The sequence below is a fragment of the Armigeres subalbatus genome, chromosome 3, assembly GCF_024139115.2.
Source record: "Armigeres subalbatus isolate Guangzhou_Male chromosome 3, GZ_Asu_2, whole genome shotgun sequence".
Taxonomy (NCBI): domain Eukaryota; kingdom Metazoa; phylum Arthropoda; class Insecta; order Diptera; family Culicidae; genus Armigeres; species Armigeres subalbatus.
Window position 1 is genome coordinate 145456853 of NC_085141.1, and position 8155 is coordinate 145465007.

At 37.9% G+C, this 8155-nt stretch overlaps 1 long non-coding RNA gene across 1 annotated transcript; it reads right to left on the reverse strand.

Annotated features, from left to right (window-relative positions):
• Positions 1-776: 776 nt before the first annotated feature.
• On the reverse strand, positions 777-1509 carry LOC134225241 (uncharacterized). The gene is made up of 3 exons (XR_009983204.1): positions 1457-1509; positions 1281-1346; positions 777-1212 (listed from the first exon to the last, which is right to left on the reverse strand). It is a non-coding gene; the product is annotated as an uncharacterized LOC134225241 (long non-coding RNA).
• Positions 1510-8155: the final 6646 nt, after the last annotated feature.

Sequence of the window (8155 nt, forward strand, 5' to 3'; positions counted from 1 at the left end):
ATCATCGTGTTAGCCTCATGATATACGAATGCAAAAATGGTAACCTGGCTTAGAAACCTCGCAGTTAATAACTGTGCTTAATGGGTCTGTTCAAATATTACGTAACGCAATAGGGGGTGGGGGGTTGTTTTATTTTTGTTGCGATTTGTTACGCAAAATATAGGGGGTGGGGGTCCTTCGAAAAATTGTTACGCGTAACAATTGAGAAAAAATATTTAAATTTTTCAAAAAATAGTTATTGTCTTAAAAATAGCACAAAATACACAAAAAATAATAATGCATTGTATCGTGTTTCAAATTCTACCATAAACAAGATTTAAAAAAAAAAATGAATTTGTTACGCGTTACGCATAGGGGTGAGGGTAGTTCTAAATTTTGTTACAGATTGTGTAAAATGGCTATTTCGCTATTCTTAATTAATTGCATGAAAACTCAGTGGTTTAAGCGCCACTCTCATAAATGAGAGACCACTGGTCGTGTGTTTTATGTTGCCCGACTATACTGTTTATGTGCATGAGTGGAATTCTCAGGGGAACGGTTTTTTTAGGTAAACGCTAAAAAGGGATGTTCAACAAATCGGAAACGACGTAGCAGAGGTAGACGCACTGAAAAGTGAAAAATTCTACACGTGCTCGCAAGAGAGAGAGAGAGAGAGAGAAACGATCACCCGGGCGGACTAGTTACCTCAGGGCTATGGTCGTATTAATGACAAATCTAGTGTGAATTCATTTATATAGTTTTATATTCATTCATTTTTTCTTAAACATAGGTGTAAGTGTATGTGTCAATGTTGTATGTGTGTAATCATGGCCATGGGTGTAGACTAACCTGCGCAAGGTTTGGGTTACGCTCTCGGTGCTACCAGCGGTTCGTCAACCGGGGGCTAGGATGGCATGCGATGTTCTGGGCATTCACAGTGGCACGGAGCGTAGTGCCTACCGACCGGAACGTAACGGCGGCGGCCCGGGCTCAAGTCCTTTACGGCCGATCTATAGATGCGGAGAGGGGGCTGTCGGCGGTGCTGGTACGCTACCCGATCATACGTAAACCGTACGCAGGAAGGCCAGCGGTCCCTCGCACTCCGTTTAGCTGCCAACGAATGGCGGGCCAGGACGAGCGATCGAATTAACGTATGCGGACACCAGCGCAAGATGGCCGACGGATGGGTCAACGCACTTGAATCGTGTAAAAAAAAAAACGTCTTGTTGGACGCTGTGGTCCAACGAAAATAAGAAATTAGAATAAATATATAATATAGAAATGAATTCTAACTGAATTACCTTATAAATAGTTTTAAACTGCTCAGAGAACAGAGTGTTCACCCCTAGTGATACGTATCTCTCAAACTAGATTTTTAGTATAAGAAAAAGATATTTTAATTAGAAAAATTAATAACCAATTCGCGCACTAAAGAGATAAAACTTTCACTTCACATTGCATCAATTATTTTACACACCTTCAATAAATGGAAAAAAAGGTAAAGGTCACCGAGATTCACTTCTGTTCTTCAGCCGACGTAACGTAAAGTGATCCGATGTAGCATAAAGAAAAGTTCAAGAACCTAAAATCTAATAAGGACTACCTTTTTTGTCGTTTACCAATACCAAACAGCGTTCGCCCATTTATATCCGTTTATTTACTTCAACTAAGTTCATGAGACATCTGTCTTAAATCCTAGAACTAAACTTGCTCCAAAGCTTTCATTTTATGGCAATATTTCATAGGTTGTTATGTAAACGGTTCATATAATTTTTAAATCTATTTTGACGGTATCTACTTGTTTTATAGTTTATAATATAAATATATCTATAATTGTGGATAAAAAAATTAGAATAACCAAAGAACGTTACATCACACCACGCTATTTTATGAAAATTTGATCAATTTGAGATTGATCAAATTTTCATAACCCTAAATTTCATCGGAATTCCTCAAAGCTTAATTTTAATATGTATTCAAAACTCTCGATTAAAATTTTATTCAGATCTAGCCAATGCAGTACACATAGATAAGCATCAAGTTGAACACCTATTTTGTTTTTGCTTTGTTTATAAACGCTTTCGCTACTTTATTGGATCCTTTTCCTCCAACTTCTGAGTAGCTGTATGCAAATAGACAACGGATATATATGACGTAAACAAGGCTAGCAACATATTATACCTTATCGACTTATCGACCAATTGTAAAATATATTGCACCTTCAAACTTCGCATCCAATCAACCATATCAACTTAGTGTTGAATCACTTATTGACTTTCTGCCCCAGATTAAACGAAATTAACTGCAAATCATAATATTTTCTTTTCTCAACCTTGAGTTGATCAATCTTGTAAACCGTTTGGTTCTACCCTGATTTGACAGTCCAAAAGATTTTTAGAAAAACATCGCATAAAAACTTATAGCATTATGTTCAACCCTGCGGCTACATCTGACATACAGTTGTGGACCTAACACTGCGATACCACTACATAACTAAAGTTATCTGCAGCCTGGAGACAAAACGACGCTATCGAGGAGCTACGAATTAAATACTTCGAGAAAAGAAAGATATCATCTAAAATTCCGGAGAGTATATAATTGTTGTAAGTGCTAACTAATTATCTAACTGCCCTACTTTCTATTGCAGGAAATCCCAATACAGATTTTACAACATATGTTAAATGTTGGTAGCATTATGGATGCTTCGTTGGAAACTATGCTACCTGTGTGATGTACACCTATACATGCTCGACCAAATCTGCCGTATCTGCCTGTATATATTTCTCATTTTGCTACGAGATTACTTGTGACTTTGTTTACCCCTATCAGAGCTGTTTACATCGACAAGAAGTGATCTATTTCATGATGTGTTTTGTTAACTCTAGAGAAGATGTATTGTAACCTACATGCATATATACAGTGTTATTTACAAGTGCATGGATTCATGCATACTTTGTGTTTGTTTTTATTTGCCGTTTTAAAGAGAACTAGACGTGTTTTTGTAGGAACTTTTACCTGTAGTAATTTCATAGCTTGCTGAACCATTTGATTTTTCTTACATTTTTTAAGGAATGTGGCATGGTAAATTCCTAAACGTTTTCCCGTATTATCTACCAATTCGTAGCTGTCGCCCAGAACTTTACTCACTTTCGCTTCCGTATATCTGGGAGCGAACTTGGCGCAAAAATCTTTTCCTTTATCGGATAAAAACGTACTTTTCTTCAAAACTTTTTCGTCAACGCAGTATTTTGGTGCTTTAGGGTTCGAACGTAAGTTATAAAATCTTGCCTGCTTTTGATAAGCTTCTTGGAGGTTTTTGCGTACTTGAGCATATAAACGATTTCGATCCTCGGATGTAATCGAGTGTGAATTATCATTAGTTTCATTTATAGTTTCATATTCTCGTCCATCAGATATTATGTTTCTTCCGAACGTAAGAAAGTACGGGGTATGTTTCGTTGATTCGTGAGTAGCATTTCGTATAGCATTTGCAATGCTGTAAATGTTGTCGGCCCATGTCTTATGATTTGACTTTATGGTGGCTCGAATTGCAGTTGTTATAACTCTGTTAACCCTTTCAGAATTGTTAACTTGCGGGTGATAGGACGGTGTTAGCCAATGCGTAATACCATAATGTGCCAACAAGTCCTTAAACAATTTCGACGTGAATTGGCTACCATTATCCGTTAACACGGTTTGAGGTACGCCAAAAAGTAAGAATATCGACTGCTCTAGAAATTTAATAAGTGAGGATGCCGTTGCCTGCTTGAATGGCTGCACTAAAACAAATTTGGTGAACACGTCCGTAGCCACCAGCAGGCAGGTGTTGCGTGCCTGACCGGATGGTGGAAACGGTCCCAAGTAATCCAGCGTTAGAAATTGCCACGGTTGATTACAATGTGGTTTCTGCGATCCCATAGGGGGGACATTATTAATGTTACTACTTTTGGATGTTTTACACGCCAAGCATGATTTGCAAAACTTTTTTGTATCGAGGGCCATTCGAGGCCAAAAAAACCTCTCTTTTAATTTACAAATAGTTTTGTCATATCCCAAGTGAGCAGGTTCATGAGCGGTTTGTATTATACCGACTCTGTCTGCTTTAGGGGGATAGAACTTCCAGAGAAAGCGCTGATCTTCGATTTTCCCAGTGTTCTGAACAAGCTTATAGATTTTATTTCCTCTTACCATGAAATCCGTATACTTTTCGGGATTTATAGTAATTTGATTAAGTAATTTAGAATATTCGTCGTCTCCTGTTATTTGGACAGTTTCGATTCTTGATAAGCAATCCGCAAGGACATTCTCCTTGCCCTTTCTGTATTGGATTACAAAATCGTGAGATTGGAGCTTTAGTGCCCAGCGGAGCAGTCTGGAATTCCCATTTGCTGCGGTGATTGTGAATAGCCAAGTGATGCTCTTTGCATCTGTAATTACTTTAAATTGAGTGCCTTCGATATAATGGCGAAAATTTTCAACTGCCAGTAGTACGGCAAGACACTCTTTCTCTGTCGCCGCATATTTGCGCTGCGTACTAGATAACTTCTTGCTAAAGTATGCAATAATGCGTTTTCCTTCAGGATGATCCTGTAGCAAGGCAGCTCCGACCGCGAGTTGAGATGCATCAGTCTCAATGACAAATGGGAGGTCGAATCTAGGATTTGCCAAGACTGGTGAAGATGTTAATCCTGATTTAAGTTGTGCTAATGCACTCTCTGCCTCTTGCGTCCATTTGAATTTTTTGGATTTTTTGAGCAAGTCCGTTATTGGAGCAGTAATGTGGCTGAAATTACTGATAAATATTTGATAAAACCCAATAAGTCCCATAAATCTACGAACGTCCCTAACTGACTTAGGACGTGGGTAATTTAGTATGGGTTCTAACTTCGAACTATCGATAGCCAAGCCATTCTCCGTTAATAAGTATCCCAAATATTTGACTTGTCGTCTACAGAATCGACTTTTTTGCACCGAGATCGTCAAGCCAGCTTTAGCCAATCGCTTCGCTACTTCCTTCAAAAGCCGGAAATGGTCTTCAAGACTTTCGGTGGCTATAACTATGTCGTCTAAATATATAAACACATAAGGTTCGAGATCGAACCCCATGGCTTTATTCATTAGTCTGCTCATGGTGAAAGGAGCATTTTTCAATCCGAAAGGAACAACTTTGAATCTATAGAGTCCCTTTGGAGTTCTAAAAGCTGTATAATTTCTAGAACTCTCTTTCAATGGGACCTGAAAATATGCGTCTTTTAGATCAATTATGCTAAAATATTTAGCTTTTTGCAATCTATAGAATATCTCATTCATGTTACGCATCGGATAAGCGTCTTTTTTGGTGACAGAATTTATTTTTCTCGAATCAAAACATACTCGAATTGTTCCATTTGGTTTCTTAACAGGAACTAATGGGTTAGCAAATTCGCTAGTACACTCTTCAATGACATCTAATTTTTCATACCTTTCCAATTCTTTTCAATTTCCTTCCATATACTATGGAGTATCTGTACATGGGCAAGTCTCTCATTCTTGCTCCATCTATTATTTCAATTTCATGCTCTATCAGATCAGTACGCCCAAGCTTATTTTCACTAGTCCATTCAAAACATTTAAGAGCTTCTGTTAGCTGTTTCCTCTGGAGTGTAGTTAAATTGTGCTCTGTTTCTACCGAATCAAGCTTTTGCTCTGGTTCATTTGGCAGTTCTAATGATGGCACTTCTAGTGACTCATCTTCTTCTGCCATTGCCTTATGGGATAATATGGTTTCATCTTCAGTAAATTGTAGTGAGCATATTGTTATATTAATTTCAGGTTCTAAGTCCGCCGTATTCATATTCGAATGAAGGTCGTGACTAATGAAATTGATTATTGGCTGGCCGTTAATGTCTAACACATCAATATCCGACAGCATGTTCTCACATTTTATCATTGGTCTTATTCCGAAAGCGTTCCAAAAATCCATTCCTAAAATTAACGATTTCGAAAGCTGGGAACAACGATCGTTGGAATAACTTTCGTTGTACCCGCGAAGGTGTAAGGTATATTTGCATAACCGATACATTCATGGGCAGTGTTATCTGCAGTACTGACTACAACGGATGCTTTAAAAGTTTAAATCCATGCTTATGTATTAGTTTGAGTGAATTTAAGACACTAATGCTCGCTCCTGAGTCAAGTAAGGCTATCATCTCTGTGTCCAATACTGAGACTCGTATTTTAGGGCATACATCTGGGTTTACTTTTATGTATAAAACTTCTTTGCACGATTTGGTCTGTTGAGAACATTCTGATATTGGAACTTTTTTTGTCTTTCGCGAGATGGACGTGTTCCTATGGGTGCACCTCGCATCTAGTTTAACGACTGTTGCTGAACGTTTAGAGGTACTTGATTGGTTACACGATTTATTGGGTGATTGCGCTCGCATGTTTTAGTTGTTCGACCTAGGTTTCCACACGCATAGCAAAATATAAGTTTGGCTTCTTTACAGACCCTCCAATGATGCCCGGGTTTTTGGCAATTCCAGCATTTCACTGCTACCATGTCTGCTGGTTGTTGTGACCCCTGAGCAGCCACAGAGGGGTTTAATTTGAGTTTGCGTTGCAATGCATGTATCGCATATTCATCAGTTGACGAATTTTCTTTCTCTGAACAACTATGTGCATCTATATTGTGCACCTCGGTTCTGGAGTTCTGACAAGAACGGTAAAGGTTTGGATCCGTAGCATCGATGCGATGGTTAAGATCAAGTAAGTGCTCAAGATTACGCACCCGTGTGGTTGCTAATTTTGTTGATCTATAGTGAGGGCGCATGTTCTCCCATACGATTTCGAAAATAGTCCGTGACGAATGTGGCCGTTTTAGACAAAGGTTTAATTTTTCCACTTCAGTGACAAATGCCACGAATGTTTCTCCTCTCTTTTGCCTCAATTCCCGCAATTGGGAACGAATTCCTCGGTCTCGATTTGGATTACCAAATCTGAACCGTATTTCATTCTCAAAATTGTCCCAAGTTGTGCAATGGTCCTCTCTGGTAAACCACCAGTCACTTGCCTCGCCCTTTAATTTGTAATGAATTTTGTCTAGTAATTCTCTTTTCCCCACTCTCTCATGTTTTGCCAATTTTTTTGCTCGATTCAAAAAATCTTCCACCTGCATAGATCTATTGTCTCCGGTAAACACAATGTCCCAATTTTCTACCCTCGATCTTGAAGATCGATGAAAAGCATCCCAATCATCCCTATAGCGCCTTAAAGGCGTTATCGATCTGTGTCTGTTTTGTCTTCGACGATTTTCCTGTTCCGTGCTACTATCACTTGAAGAAATAGTGGAGCATCTACCCCTGGATTTGTATGCTACATTTCTCACTGTACGCTTTCGTTCGTATGTCCAATTCATCAGAATCACTACTTTCTGTGGAAGAATTATATTTTCTTCTCCTGTATCCCCGTTCTTCTTTTCTATCCTTATATCTTCCTTCCTTTTCATGATTTTCAGACCTTTTTTCTCTTGACCTTTCCAAATCTTCCTTTTTTTTTTTTTTTTTTTTTTTTTTTTAACTAATTTTATTTGCTAATTATCTAATACATGCATTCATCTCTTAGACTAGGTGTTCCGTGTTTTCTTAACACTATCATCCTTATTTGCTATGTTACGCTTTTAGTTATTATTAATACATTTCAATTGCCTCTAGCAGTTAGAATTTTTTCCTCTGGTTGAATTGAACCATGTAGGAATTACAATGTTTTCTACTTAAACTAAACTTAACCTATTTTATACTAAGGGTACAAGGTTAATCGTTGCAATAGAAGATTGCAACGATTTTTATCTAAAATTGAAATTATTTTGTTGGACATTTGTTGCAATGTCTCAATATTAGAAATTCTATGAAGTTCATTGGTACTATACCACGGAGGCAACTTCAGAATCATTTTCAGAATTTTATTTTGAATCCTCTGAAGTGCCTTCTTTCTGGTATTGCAGCAACTAGTCCATATTGGCACAGCATACAACATGGCAGGTCTAAAACTTTGTTTGTAAATCAAAAGTTTGTTCTTAAGACAAAGTTTTGATTTTCTGTTTATAAGTGGATATAGGCACTTAATATATTTGTTACATTTGGCTTGAAGGCCTTCAATGTGATTTTTAAAAGTTAATTTTTGATCTAGCAGAAGTCCT